General features: G+C 42.2%; 1 protein-coding gene and 1 long non-coding RNA gene across 2 annotated transcripts in view; one reads left to right on the forward strand and one right to left on the reverse strand.

Annotated features, from left to right (window-relative positions):
- The window catches only part of ADRA1B (adrenoceptor alpha 1B), a 57,321-nt gene that overhangs the window by 18,209 nt on the left and 24,329 nt on the right, over window positions 1-14,783 (forward strand). The gene's annotated exons all lie outside the window — the stretch shown is intronic.
- On the reverse strand, window positions 2,651-3,745 carry LOC112626947. The gene is made up of 2 exons (XR_003119992.1): window positions 3,402-3,745; window positions 2,651-3,044 (listed from the first exon to the last, which is right to left on the reverse strand). It is a non-coding gene; the product is annotated as an uncharacterized LOC112626947 (long non-coding RNA).

The following is a 14,783-nucleotide window of genomic DNA, read 5'->3' on the forward strand; positions in this document are numbered from 1 at the left end:
ATCAGGGCATGCAAATGCACCACATTTTAGTTGCAAAATTCGGATTGGCCCTGGAAGACGCCAGACTCACGAATTGAAAATTCAATTGAGCACCACTCAAGAAGCAAAGAGCTGGCCGCTTGAGCAGATTCTGCCAGGGAAGGAGGCCTTTTGAGAGGGAACCAATGGACCCTGGTCAGTCAGAGGCATAATTTAATCCTACCCTTGAACTGCTGATCTAGAGGGAGAAGCTGGGTTATCTTTAAACTCTACTAAATCCAGAGGTGTTGGAACCAGCAACTAGGACAAGGCAGGGGCTGGGTGAACTTTGACCCACTTGCCACAGTGTTGGGAATGCCACTAAGCCAGAGGCCTGGGCTCACCAAGTGATTCCCAGAATCTGACCAGGAAAGCGCTTCCTGTCACCTGCCTCTGTCACCGTCATCCCACCCCCTCATCTTGAGGAAGAAGGATGGCACCTTCTCTTCTCTGAGACACCCTTGCTAGCTCTTAATGACTCCTGCTTCAGTTGCTGTACTAGAAAGAATAGGGACTTGAAGGCCAGGCGGTGGCTCACTCCTATACTCCTAGCAAACACTTTGGGAGTCCAAGGCAGGCAGAACACTTGAGGTCAGGAGTTTGAGACCAGCCTGGCCAACACAGTGAAACCATGTCTCTACTAAAAATACAAAAATTAGCCGGATGTGGTGGCAGGCACCTGTAATCCCAGCCACTCAGGAGGCTGAGGCAGGAGAATCCATCACCTGAACCCAGGAGGTGGAGGTTGCAGTAAGCCGAGATTGCACCACTGCACTCCAGTCTGGGAGACAGAGTGAGACTCCATCTCAAAAATAAATAAATAAATAAAACTAAAAAAGAACAGGAACTTTGAAATCTGACATATCTGTCTGGCTCTGCTGCTCAGATTGCTAAGCCCCAGTTAACTTATCTGTAAAACGAGACCAAAATCATCAACCTCAAAGAACTGTAGTGAAGAATAGATGAGAAATGGATGAAAGGGACTCAGCTAGGTGCCAAACACTAGTAAATATTTCATAAACGTCAACTATTAATGTACATGAAGCCTCTAATATGGCATCCACTTCAGAGGAGATATTTAAGTACCTGTTAATATTATGATCATGACAAATTCTATGAATGGGCTATGTGTTTTGAGGAAACAAAAATGAGACAGGTTCCTCCTCACCGAATAGTTGGGAAAATCCTCTGTTAAAAAAGGGCAGAAGAGTAAAAACTAAAGTTTTTTTAGAGTGCCAGGTATGATGATCACATGGTCAAAAAAAATCAGATGACTTTGCCTAACATTTATGGTCATGTTTCTCTCTTTTTCAAATTGTTTCAATATTTAGATTTATGATATTTAGGTCATTCCAAAAAGTACAAGAAGTAATTTGGGACACCCATGAGTCCTCCATCCAAATTTAACATGTTGCTGAATTTGCTATACATCTTCTTTTAAGAAATAAAAATGTTACAAATATATCTAAAAGGCTCCCCACCCCTCATCTCATTAACCTCTCTGCTTCCCAAAGGCAATTACCACAATGTCTGTGATTGGGTGGACTTTCTTCTATACAATTTTTTTTTTTCTTTTGAGATGGGGTCTTGCTCTGTCACCCAGACTGGAGAACCATGGCGCAATCTCAGATCACTGCAACCTTCACCTCCTGGGTTCAAGCGATTCTCAGGCCTCAGCCTCCCTAGTAGCTGGGATTACAGGCATGCACCACCACACCTAGCTAAGTTTTGTATTTTTAGTAGAGACAGGGTTTTGCCATGTTGGCCAGCTGGTCTCGAACTCCTGATCTCAAGTGATCCATTCGCCTCAGCCTCCAGAAGTGCTGGAATTACAGGTGTGAGCCACCGTACCTAGCCTCTTCTATACATTCTTACATGTGTACTCTTAAGAAGCAAGAATAGTGGTCGAGACTGAGGCTCTGGATTGTCAGTCCTGGGTTCAAACTCCACTCCTGCTTCTTGACTACCTGTGTGGCCTTCAGCAAATTGCTCAACTGTCTGATCCTCTTTTCTCTCATCTCTAAAATAAAACAAATAACAGCTAATTTTGTTGGGTGTTGCAAAGATGCAATATAAGATTATTCATGTAAACCAGTAGTTCTCAACCAAGAGCAATTTTTCCCCAGGGGACGTTTAGCAATGTCAGGAGACATTTTTTATTGTCACACTGGGGGTGCTACTGGCATTAACTGGGAGAGGCCAGGTATGCTGCTAAACATCCTACAATGCAAAGGACAGCTCCCACAACAAAGAATTACCTCGCCCAAGATGTCAATCGCTGTTGAAGTGGAGAAAATCTGACATCAAGCATGCTGTCACTTTATAAGGGCTCAACAAACATTTGTTCAGTAAACACAATAACATAAATTATTATAATTTGTCCTTTGAAAGACATCGTGTTAAACAATTTTACATAAATTATCTCACTGGTATCCAGTGAGTTGCGCCTTCTTGATGAAAAGGATGATGGACAGCAAGCACTATTTTTTCTGCATGCCTGACAATGTCTATACCATTTGTTAAATCAAAATGATAAGCCTATTAAAAATGTAAACTTTCAGACTGACAGATTAATTGGAAGTTGTTACTTGGAGCCTAACTTCTCTTTGCGCTCAGTGAAAAACAAATTGTATCAGTGCTTTTAGCCACAAAATTAGTTTACTCAAACCACCAAAAAAAAAAAAAATTCCCTTCAACCTAAGCAGGCCCAGGAACTGGCGTGGCTATAAATAAGTAAATAATCAAAATTAAGAGAATATTTTTGGCCCCTGTTCACAAGGACTGGCTCTCAAGGACTCAAGAAGCCACAGAGGCAGGGTAGAAAATGGGAAAGAGGAAAACAGCCAGATCTCTGCTTCTCTGACTCACCCCAGGCTCAGGTGGACTTGGAACACTCTGTCCTGGAGCTGCTGACTGTGTTGTCAAAGAGCATACACTGTGAGTGGCCTTATCCAGTGGGTCTTCATGTGGGGTCCTCAGCCCAGCAGCATTGACATCACCCAGAAACTTGTTATAGATGACAAATCCTAGACCCCATCCCAGAACAACTGAATCAGAAACTGGAGGTGCACCCCAAGCAGTCTGGGTTTTCCCAAGCCCTCTGGGTACTACTGATGCACACTTAAGTTTAAGAACCCCCGGCCTAATAAGAACAGTCTCCACGTTCCCTGTGTGTGTACTTCCTGTTTTCCCACTGTAGCTACAAAGCACTCCAACACCAGCTCAGATGTGGAGGAAGCTTGGCTCACTGGCACTTGCCTGGTGTCAGATGCTTGGCACATATTCTATAACTTCCAGAAGATTATAAGGAAATTGCTATTTTCTCCTTTCCAGATGAGAAAACCACAGCTTAGGGAGTTTAAACAATTGGCCCAGGGTCATACCTGCACAAAAAGGCTGGAACCAGGATGTGAATCTCAGTGTGCCTCCTGCCAGATCCTAGCCTCTTTTTTTTTTTTTTTGAGATGGAGTCTTGGGAGTCTCGCCATGTCACTCAGGCTGGAGTGCAATGATGTGATCTCGGTTCACTGCAACCTCTGCCTGCCAGGTTCAAGCAATTCTCCTGCCTCAGCCTCCTGAGTACCTGGGACTACAGGCGTATGCCACGTGCCCGGCTAATTTTTTGTATTTTAGTAGAGACAGGGTTTCACCATGCTGGCTAAGCTGATCTCGAACTCCTGACCTCATGATCCTCCCTCCTCACCCTCCCAAAGTGCTGGGATTACAGGTGTGAGCCACCATGCCTAGCCCAGATCCTAGTCTCTTAATGATGACATCATACTGTGACATCACACTGCCCATTGAGGATGAAAAGAAACAGAACACAAAGAGATCAGCACTGCTCAGGCCAAGTTGTGAGCCCTGTCAAGTTTGTCTTTAGTGACCCTCAGTCACTGGTCCTGGGGCTTGCCTGGCCTCAGGCAATCCTCTGAAGTTGTTAACCCCCAGGGTCATGACACTGTCCCACTGGAGGCCAAAGCTGCCCACACTTCAGTGCTCTCCTAGGCTTTTCCTCTTACTAGCTGTGTGACATGAAGCTGACTCTTCTCTTCTTCTCTTATTATCAGTGATAATAATACATTTATATCAAGGTTGTTAAAAGAATTAAATGAGATAATATATGTGAACGTACCTAGCCCAGTGACTGTTGCACAGTAGAAACGAATTAATTCTTGGTTTTCTTTCATCCTCCTCTACACATCAGCAACTATCAAAACTACTCCATCCAGAATCCATTCTGTTGAAGTCTCTTGTATTGACCAGTTAGCTAATATGATGAGCTAATCCTCAGGTGTTAATTCATAATAATGGTTTTCTGCATTTGTCTCCAAAATGACATCTGCATTTCAACCAGGGGCCCTTATCCTCAAAGTCTTCCAACCATCGGGTGATTAACGATGGAAACGTTAGGGAATATGGAAGACCACTGGGAAGAGATTTTCCAGCCTTTCTCCACCCCACATATCACTCCAATATCATATCACTAGCGTAAGTGGATGGGGAATCCCAGAGAATGGGTAATGAGACTAGAACAGAAAATATGCCTTCAAGGCTGCACCTGGCTTCAAAGAGGAAAAATGAACTACAGGCATCTGAATCTCAGGATAGATGTGAACAATGCAAAAATAGAAGTGAAATCAAAGACTAATGGGTCATTTGCCAGCATTTAAAACAATTGCTTAGGATTTGCGTAGTTGAATGTAATAAAGCTTCATTAAAAAGTAGTTATAACAACTAATAAGACCCTAATTAAATTAGCTTTCACTGGGCAAGTTGCTTGCGAGGTCCTAATTAGGTTATTTGCGGCCGTTGGCCTAGCCTGAAAACCAAAGAAGACCTTAAGTCCTCAGCAATACCTAGAAAATCCAGTCTCTGGCCTTATGCAGGAAATGCTAAGAGACTCTATCTAAATTTGGGGGCAGCCAGTCCAGAACTAGCTTAGCTCTCCAAAAATCATAGTATGCGGCCAGAGCGAAATCCCTTAATAGGTCCCACCACTCTTAGGAATCAGACAATTGTAAAGACGGAAAGGACATGTAAAGGTGGAAACGCCAAGAATTTCATTTTACAGATAAGAAAACTGAAGTCATGTGAGAAGCGATTAATCCAAGGTCCCTCAGCAAGGGGCAGTGTCCCCAGCCCCTCTAATCTTCTTCCACTGTGATCTGGAATAAACATAGAACTCAGAGCTGCTGGTTTTCATTTGAGAAGGAAGAGGGAAACAAAGAGTGCTGGATTCTCAGAGGCTCCTTTCTTTGAAGGACAGAGAGAGAGAGAGAGAGAAAGAGAGAGTGTGTGTGTGTGTGTGTGTGCGCGCGCGCGCGCGCGCGTGCAATGCACTGAGGATAGTTCAGCCCAAGGTGAATTGCTGACCTGCTTACAAACTGTCTTTGCTTTGCTGCCACAAAGATCTTCCTAGAGCACAGATCCGCTCAAGCTGGTACCCTGCTGAATTACCCCAGGGTGACTTCTGAACTTCTGAGTGTGACAGAAAAGACTCTTCACAAATGGAATCTAACCTACCCCATCTCCCAAGATAGGGTTTGTGCTCAAACAGATCAGAATCTCGGCCCTGTCCCTTACTAGCTGTGCAACCTCAGGCAAGTTACTTAACTTCTCTCAGCTCCCATTTTTTCTGCCTGTAAGACAGGGATGACATTTTACTTACCTCACTGGGGTGATAAGAGAATTAAAAGACAGTAAGGCAGGCAATCACACGTGGCCCCTGCTACTGCTCCTCCAGCCACACAGGAGCAGTCTCCCTTCCCAGAACACACGTGGCTCTGTCATGCCCCAAGCCTTTGCCAGTGCAATTCCCTCTGCCTGTAACACCCTTCCTTCTCTCCTCTGCACAGTGAATCCCTCCAGCTCAAATGTAACATCTCCTTTGCTGTCTTCCACGATTCCTCAGGCAGTGGCTACTCTCTCTCCTGTGCTTTCTCTGTCCTCACTCCATGCCCATCAGAGCCTTATCACACTGGGCTTTTTGATGTCCATCTCTCCCAGGAGACTGGGTCTCACCCAGCATGGGCCTGGCATAGGGAGAACTCAGTAAGTGAATGAAATCTGATCAGAACTGTAAAGAGGAACTGTGAGGAAGGAACAAGATTGATTCCAATGTCACTTCCGCTCTTCTACCAAAGCCGAAATATAGTTGAATTCTGTGTGTACTGACAAAGACTTTGCTTGATCAAACTTTAGTCCAGCTCCTGAATCTTCTTCTAGACTTATCTGTGCACTTCTTTGTAAAACCCAGTTTTGGGAAGAACCATGGTGAGTCAGTTCAGAAAGAACCACCCACATAAATATCTAATCAACCTGAATATCTAATCACTCTTAATATCTGATCAGGCCTCTTATCCTCCAGCATCCCCCCAGTTGACATGTGATTACCCCGGTCTGCCTTCAGCAAGAACCCTGTTAGTTCGGATTAGCCAGAATCACCCTTACTCCTGATGTTTTCTCTTAGTAATTTTCCATCCACTGCCCCCAACCCTTTTCCTTGGCCATAAATTCCCACTTGCTTATTCTGTATTCACAGCTGAGCCCAGTCTGTCTCCCCCACTGCAAAGCCCATTGCAGTAGTTCCTATACCTATCTCAATGGTTCTAAATAAAGTCTTCTTTACTGTGCTTTAAGAAGGATCATTAAATAACGTTTTCTTTAACAGTATATATATACACACACACACATACATACACATACACACACACATGCATATACACACAGTTAAACATACACACACACACCCAAGATTTTAGCAGCAATTATCTGTGGTAGTTTTTATTTTCTTTTCATGCTTCTCTGTAGTGAGCATGAATTGCTCTTGTACAAAGAAGCAAAATAATATAAAGATAGTTCTTTAAACTGGTAAGCTAAAAGGAGATACATGAAATGCCAACTTTCCAAGCATAATTCTGCAAAAGTTGGGAGTTACCTGAATTTCAGTGTGGTACAATTCTGGTTTAATTCCTTCTCAATTCTGGTTTAATTTCTTCTCTGAATTTCTTCTCTGTGATGTCTGTGACAAGAGCTAACTTGGAGTTGCAAGGTGCATACTAGAAGGTGGATCACTTCTCCGGTATCTTTATGGTGACCTTTTGGGTTCTGTTGGTCTTTACATACAGGAGAGAATAAGTACTGAGCTATCCGATACCGTAGCCACTGGACACATGAGTACAATCATATTTAAATTAATTAAAATTAAAAATGCAGTTCTTCGGCCACAGGAGTCGCCTTGCAAGTGTTAAACAGCTACACGTGGCTAGTGGCTACCATATTGGACAGCACAGATTTAAAACGTTTTCATCATCACAGAAAGTTCTGCTGAACAGTGCTGAGTTGTTTTTCAGCTTGCTCCAAATATGGCTGAGATGTCTCAAGAATAAACACATCCATTTGGCCCATGAACATATTCTTCCTTGTTCTTGTTCTAAAAACTCACATCTATGGCAATGTAGAAGGGCACAGCCACTTCGAAAAACAGTTTGGTAGATCCTCAAAAGTTAAACAAAGAGTTGCCTAATGACCCGGTAGTCCCACTCCTAGTATACACAGAAGAGAATTGGAAACATGTCCTCACACAAAAACTTGCACACAGATGTTCACAGCAGCATTATTCATAATGGCCAAAAGGAGGAAATAACTCAAATGTCCGCCTGCTGAAGAACAGATATGCAAAATGTGGTATATCCATTCAATGGAACGTTATTTGGCCAAAGAAAAAAGAACAAAGTATGGATACATGCTGCAACACAGATGAACCTCGAAACTGATACGCTAAGGGAAAGAAGCCAAACACAAAAGATCACATTTTGTCATATAATTCTGTTAAAACAAAATGTTAAAAATAGGCAAATGCACCGAGAGAGAATGTAGATGAGTGTTCGCAGAGACTGAGGAGAAGGGGAAATGAGATGACTGCTAATGGGTACTGGGTTTCTTTTTTTTTTTTTTGAGACAGTCTCACTCTGTTGCCCAGGCTGGAGTGCAGTGGTGCGATCTCGGCTCACTGCAAGTTCCGTCTCCCAGGTTCACGCCATTCTCCTGCCTCAGCCTCCCGAGTAGCTGGGACTACAGGCGCCCGCCACCACGCCCGGCTAATTTTTTGTATTTTTAGTAGAGACAGGGTTTCACCGTGTTAGCCAGGATGGTCTCGATCTCCTGACTTCGTGATCGGCACATCTCAGCCTCCCAAAGTACTGGGATTACAGACGTGAGCCACTGTGCCTGGCCGGGTACTGGGTTTCTTTAGGGGGTGATGAAAATGTTCGTAATTAGATAGTGGGGTTGGTGTACAACTTTGTGAGTTACTAAAAACCGCTAAATTGTACACTTAAAAAAGATAAATGTATGGTATGGGAATTATATAGCTCAATATGACTTTTTGTAAAAAAAAAATACTGTTCTAATTGGGAAACAACCTATATGTCTATCCATAAGCAGGTAAGGAAATAAACTCTCACACATTCATACAGTGGACTGTGATACAGCAGTTAGAAGGAATGAATTCGATCTGGATACTAATTTAAAAAGATCTTTAAGATAAATTGTTGACTGGCCACACCTGTAATCCCACCACTCTGGGAGGCTAAGGCAGGAGGATCACTTGAGCCCAGGAGTTCCAGACCAGCCTGTGCAACACAGTGAGACCCCCACCTCTACAAACACATAAAAAAGACAAATTGTTGGGGGAGAAACAAGTTTCAGAGCATTGCATATGGTATGAAATGTTACATTTTTTAAATCCCAAATATTCTATTTTCTATAAGTATATGTATGGAAATACATAGAAAAAAACTGAAAGGTAATACACCAAAAAGATGAAAACAGTTCCCCATAAAGGAGGGATATGAAATTAGGGATGGTAGTCAAAAAAATTATTCTTAATTTTTAAAAGTATTCATTTATTACATATGTAATTAATAATTTGTAATGCTTTCTTTATTAAAATCAAAACATAAATTAGATCGTCTTTGGGACGTCAAGGTGGGCGAATCACCTAAGGTCAGGAGTTCAAGACCAACCTGGCCAACATGGTGAAACCCCATCTCTACTAAAAATGCAAAAATTAGCCAGGCTTGGTGGCGTGCACTTGTAATCCGAGCTACTCAGGAGGCTGAGGCAGGAGAATCATTTGAACTCGAGAGGCGGAGTTTGCAGTGAGGTGAGATTGCGCCACTGCACTCCAGCCTGGGTGACAAAGCAAGACTCTGTCTCAAAAATAAATAAATAAATAAATAAATAAATAAATAAATAAATAAGTTAGATCATCTCAGTGGAGGATAAAGAGAAATATAATGCAGAACAAGTTTCAATGATATAAACTACCTAACTATAATGAGGTACTTTTTCTGTTTGTAAATTGAGCTCTCATATTCTCCCAAAGAAATAAACTTACCTCTTAAACTTTGCTTAGCTCTGAACTCTCTAGGGCTGCAAATAAACCCAAGAGGCCAGTTCCTCTAGTTTAAGACCCCGATGAAAGAACCCCAGACATGAATGTCCCTAACTCCCCAACTCCAACCTGATTAAAGATCATTAGTCTAATGACTTCTACCCTGTGTCACCCGTCAGCATCTCTCCCTAATCAGATCTATCTAGGTAACGCCTCGAAATTCTTTTATGCTTGCTGTAGGCTGAGCCTCCGCTGAGATGATTGAGGATACTGTGTGTGACCTACTTAGGGGATTTTTTTTTTCAGGGGTTGGGGAGAGAAAGAGATTTGCTTTTCATTTGATTTTTTCCCAATCTTTTCTTCCTCAGATCATAGGAAGAAAAGATAAATTTTTAAAGGAACACAATGGAACATTTTCTCATTTTGTAACTAAAATTTTGTGATGATTTCCTTCCAATCAGTATATTGTTACCTGGGTGACTGACCGACTACCACAATTGGCTCTCTCTCTCTCTCTCTCTCTCTCTCTCTCACACACACACACACACACACACACATTCTCACTCCCCAGTTTTATTCTTCTTGGTTCTCTCCTCCTTTAAAACCAATACCTCTTTACCATTCAATGAGGTACCTTACCCAAGATTTCCGCATTTATTTACATCATATCTTACAGAGGCCACTTTCACCTTTACGAACTCAGATTCTTAAAGTGGCAGGCCCTGTTTCCTTCTGAACATTTCAGGCAGAGTTTTTTTGTTTTTTAACAAAACTCTTCTAAAGATACCAATTTACTCAGGATGCCCCAGGAACAAATGGCCCCATTTGTCACAGCAGAGAGCTTTCTCGCCGGCCACTGGCTCCTGGCCGGAGTGTCGTGCTCCTGTGCTTTCGTTTATTACCTGTCTGACCTGTGGTGCAGTGTCCTGCAGGCTACTCATTATTCTAGATACAAATTCCATCCGCAGTGCCTTTTAAAGAACGATCTGAAGTAGCACAAGGTCTCTGTTAATCAGTTAATTATTGTACATCACACAGAGAAAGGCTAACACTTAGCCAAAGAAACATCAGAATGATGCTGTGAAACCTGGTCTCTCGACAGGCTGTGTTACCATCTTGTCAAAGGGCCCCTAATAAAAGATGATTGCTTGCTCATGATGAATGAATGAGAGGATTCTGGTGGGCATAAAAAATTAAAAATGCCTTACAGTTAGCACCCAGGGAACACAGCCACCATTTGTACCATGTGCCAGGCACTGTGCTAAGTGCTTCATATATGTTACCTCCTTCAATCTTTACGACAACCCTGGGGGAGGTGGGGCGGGGGGAGAAGCTTATTAGCCTAAATTCACAGATATGGAAATTGAAATTCAGAGAGTGAGAGGCTTGTAAAGATCACACAGTCAGATATCTATTAAGTACCTTCTCCGTCTCGGGTACTCTTCAAGGCACTGCAGATACAAGAGTGAAAAAAACAGGCAAAGCCTCTGCCTCCATGAAGCTTACAGTCCTGAGGGGTGGGCATGGACAAATCATACATTTAAATAAACATGTGATATCAGATAACTGCAGATACTATAGAGGAAATAAGATGAAGTGGTGTGCTAGAGAGGAGCAGGCAGTGATGATCAAAAAAAAAGCATGAACTCAACCTGAGGAAGCTGATTGAAAAAGAAAATAATTAATTATAAGAAAAAAGAGGGCTGGGTTCGGTGGCTCACGCCTGTAATCCCTGCACTTGGGGAGGCCAAGACAATCACTTGAGGTCAGGAGTTCGAGAGCAGTCTGGCCAACATGGTTAAACCCCACCTCTACTAAAAATACAAAAATTAGCCAGGCGTGGTGGCCATGCCTGTATCCCCAGCTACTCAGAAGGCTGAGGTGGGAGAATTGCTTCAACCCGGGAGGCGGAGGTTGCAGTGAGCCCAGATCGCGCCATTACACTCCAGCCTGGGCAACAGAGCAAGACTCTGTCTAAAAATAAATAAATAAATAAAACTAAGGGAAGAAAAAAGAGAGAAAGCTGCTCTATGAGATCATGGGCTGAAACTTGAGTGACTAGAAGGAGACAGCCCTGCAGGAATCTGAGGGGAAAGCATTCCAGGCAGCAAGGACAGTAAATGCAAAGTCCCTGAGATAGGAATGCATTTGACATGGGTGACATGGAAAATGGCAGCCAGAGTGCTGGACTGCACAGAGGGAGGAGAGAGGTGGCAGATGACGTCAGACAGGAAGGAAGCATGGAGATCCTGTGAGGCCTTGTAGGTCATGATAGAAAGTTCAGCATTTTCTCTACATGCTATTGAAAATCACAGGAGGGTTTTGGAAAGGGAAATAATGTAATCCGATTTCTGTTTTTAAAGACTTCATCGGGTAAGTGGAGAATGGATTGTAGAGGCTTAAGGGTAGAGACAGGGAGGCCAGTTGTGAGGCTGCAGCTGTGGTCCAGAAGAGATGATGGTAACTTTGGATTGCATTCTGTTCTTACCTATGGAAATCTAGACCATCCAGGAAAAAGCCTGATCCAGGATTTACAGGGAATTCCCTGGTAAATTGACATGAGGCTTCTCCAGGATTTATCCCACCTCATGCTGAATGCATACAAACTATGTGACACTTATTTCTCTTTAAATAAACTTTTTAATGAAGTATGACATGCAAACAGAAAAGAGCACCAATCAGAAGGGATGGCCGTGTCAATACTCACAAAATGAACACATCCCGGTAAGCAGCACCCAAAATAAGAAAGAAAAGATTATCAGTAATTGCAAAGCCTCCCCATTTCTCCTTCCAGCCCATCTCTGGCATTCCAAGTGTGTGTGTGACACGTGTTTTGCACAATGACATTCTGTAAATCCATATTCTCAGTCTTGCTTATCTCATGACCTCTTTTTCTAAACCTAAAGTTGCATGCCTTCTGCAATCAGAGATTTCTGATAACACCAGCCAAGATGATTTGAATTTTGTATTCTGTGATGTATATTATGAAAACAATTAAAATTATAGTATAATATTGAATATGCTCAGATTCTATTGTGCCCTCTCTTAAGAATCAGAGCTTACACATAAACATGGCATCGATTCTGGAAAGCCTGCAGGTTACCTTGTCTAGGATCATCTAGAAATCCAATGGCACAGAGTGTAGGATTAAGACACATGAGTTTGTATCATCGAACAAAGACATGATTTCAGGGCTTTGTTCAGAAGGCAAGACACTGGTGGAGAACTAATATTTACTGAGCACTTATGATGTCCCTAGCACTGAGCTAGGTGTTTCAGTATGTTATCTTATTTAATCTTCACAGCCCTTTGAGGATGGCATAATTCTCTCCACTGTACAAATGAGAAAACCATGGTTGGCTGGGTGTGGTGGCTCATGCCTGTAATCCCAACACTTTGGGAGGCCAAGGTGGGCAGATCACCTGAGGTCAGGAGTTCAAGACCAGCCTGGTCAACATGGCAAAACCCTATCTCTACTAAATAATAGAAAACATAGCGAGGCGTGGTGTGGATGCCTGTAATCCCAGCTACTCCAGAGGCTGAGGCAGGGAGAATTGCTTGAACCCAGGAGGCAGAGGTTGCAATGAGCCGAGATCGCACCACCGCACTCCAACCTGGGCAACAGAGTGAGACTCCATCTAAAAAAAAAAAAAAAGAAAAAGAAAAGAAAAGAAAACCATGGCTCAGAAAGGTAAAATAATTGGGTTAGGTAAAATAATTAAGGTAAAGGTAAAATAATTAAGTTCTCAGGGCTCCTAAGTGGCAGAGCTGAGCTTGCAACTAGCTCTGTCTGCCACCAAATCCCATGCTTATTTCACTCAACCAGTGCAGCCTCTATAGCACTTTTTTTCATTTGATCTGCAGGAAATAGATTGAAGTGTTGGCCTCAATACTTGGTTGTTGCAATAAGCCTCATTTCTTTTAATGGTTTCCCTTTTACATTCTTTTTATCAATACACTGGCTTTCAAATTAACGCTAAAGCTATTCATAAATGAAATGGGGGACCTGGCTATGACTTTGCTTCTTTCCAGAAAGCAAAGACTCTTTAAGCTTAATGACGTTGAATCCTTGCTGTAAATCCAGGAAAGAAATGAATGAGCACAATTTAAATCTCTCCAGCCTAGAGTCTGGCCACGTGAGGGACACGGGAGCTACGTTGCAACACCATATTATCCGTTATTGAGAAAGGAGCCAGCAATTAGCACAGCAATTTAGAATTAACCATGCTAACATCTCTGGGAGAGGGATTCACATTCTCTGGCTTTCTGCAAGCTCTTCCAAGCTCAAGCTGTCCCTGGATTCTTTGGGTTTGCATCATGAAGGGAACTGATCAATTACATTGCTGCTGTCTAATTAGTAAGCATGGCCACACTGGCCCATCGGTTTCACAGAGATTAAACTTGGGATCCTGACCACAGACCAATTTTCATAGCTGAAAGTCTCTGTACCTTCATTCTCAATCCATACCACTTCCCTGGAGTTAATCATAACAGGCCTTTGACCCAGAGCTGGAGGCATGTTCTCTAAGTCTGGACAACAGGGCTTCCAGAGTTCTCCTGCATTACAGCACAGATTATTCTGTGAAAGCTCCACAGGTTAAGAAGTTGGACCTTTTCACACATGCCATGCACTGCCCTTCACAAAGCACTTTATGCTCACCCTTTCATTTGAGTTTCCTAGTGTCTCAACAAGGAAAGAAAATATAACTCTCATTTCAACATGAAGAAAGGAACCTTCACAGATATGATGACTCAAAGCCATAAAGCATTTTTCAACAGAGATCAGTCATCATGTTTTCAAAAAGTAACTTTTATTGGGTTAGTTATGTTTTATTACAAGAAGTTATACACGTGTTTTCATTGTAGAAAATTTAAAAGAATCAGAAAAACAAAAAAGATAATAAAAAGCCACCCCTTAAACATAACCACTGAAATGTTGAAAACATATTTATTCAGCCATTTTTCTATGGCATGATATCAAATGTACTGTTTTGTAATCTGTTCTTGTCTTTTGACATATTATGAACACGTTTCTAATCATATTCACCTAGTTAACTTTTTCTGGTTGAATTGTATGTGTTATTAAGCCAGTCACTTATGTTGAATATTTGGGGTTGTTTCCAATTTTTACTTATGATAAATAATGTGCCAATAAAATCCTTGTATCTAAATAATAATAGCAGTTATTGAGTATTTATTTTGTCCCAGATACTATACTAAGTGTTTTGCGTGTATTATCTCATTTAACCCTTCTAAGAATCCTATGGATAAATAATATCATCTCCGTTTTATAGATGAGGGAACTGAGTCCTAGAGAGAGGTTAAGTAACTTGCCCACAGTGATGCAGATAATAAGTAGTGATGTTCA

The sequence above is a fragment of the Theropithecus gelada genome, chromosome 6, assembly GCF_003255815.1.
Source record: "Theropithecus gelada isolate Dixy chromosome 6, Tgel_1.0, whole genome shotgun sequence".
Lineage (NCBI taxonomy): Eukaryota > Metazoa > Chordata > Mammalia > Primates > Cercopithecidae > Theropithecus > Theropithecus gelada.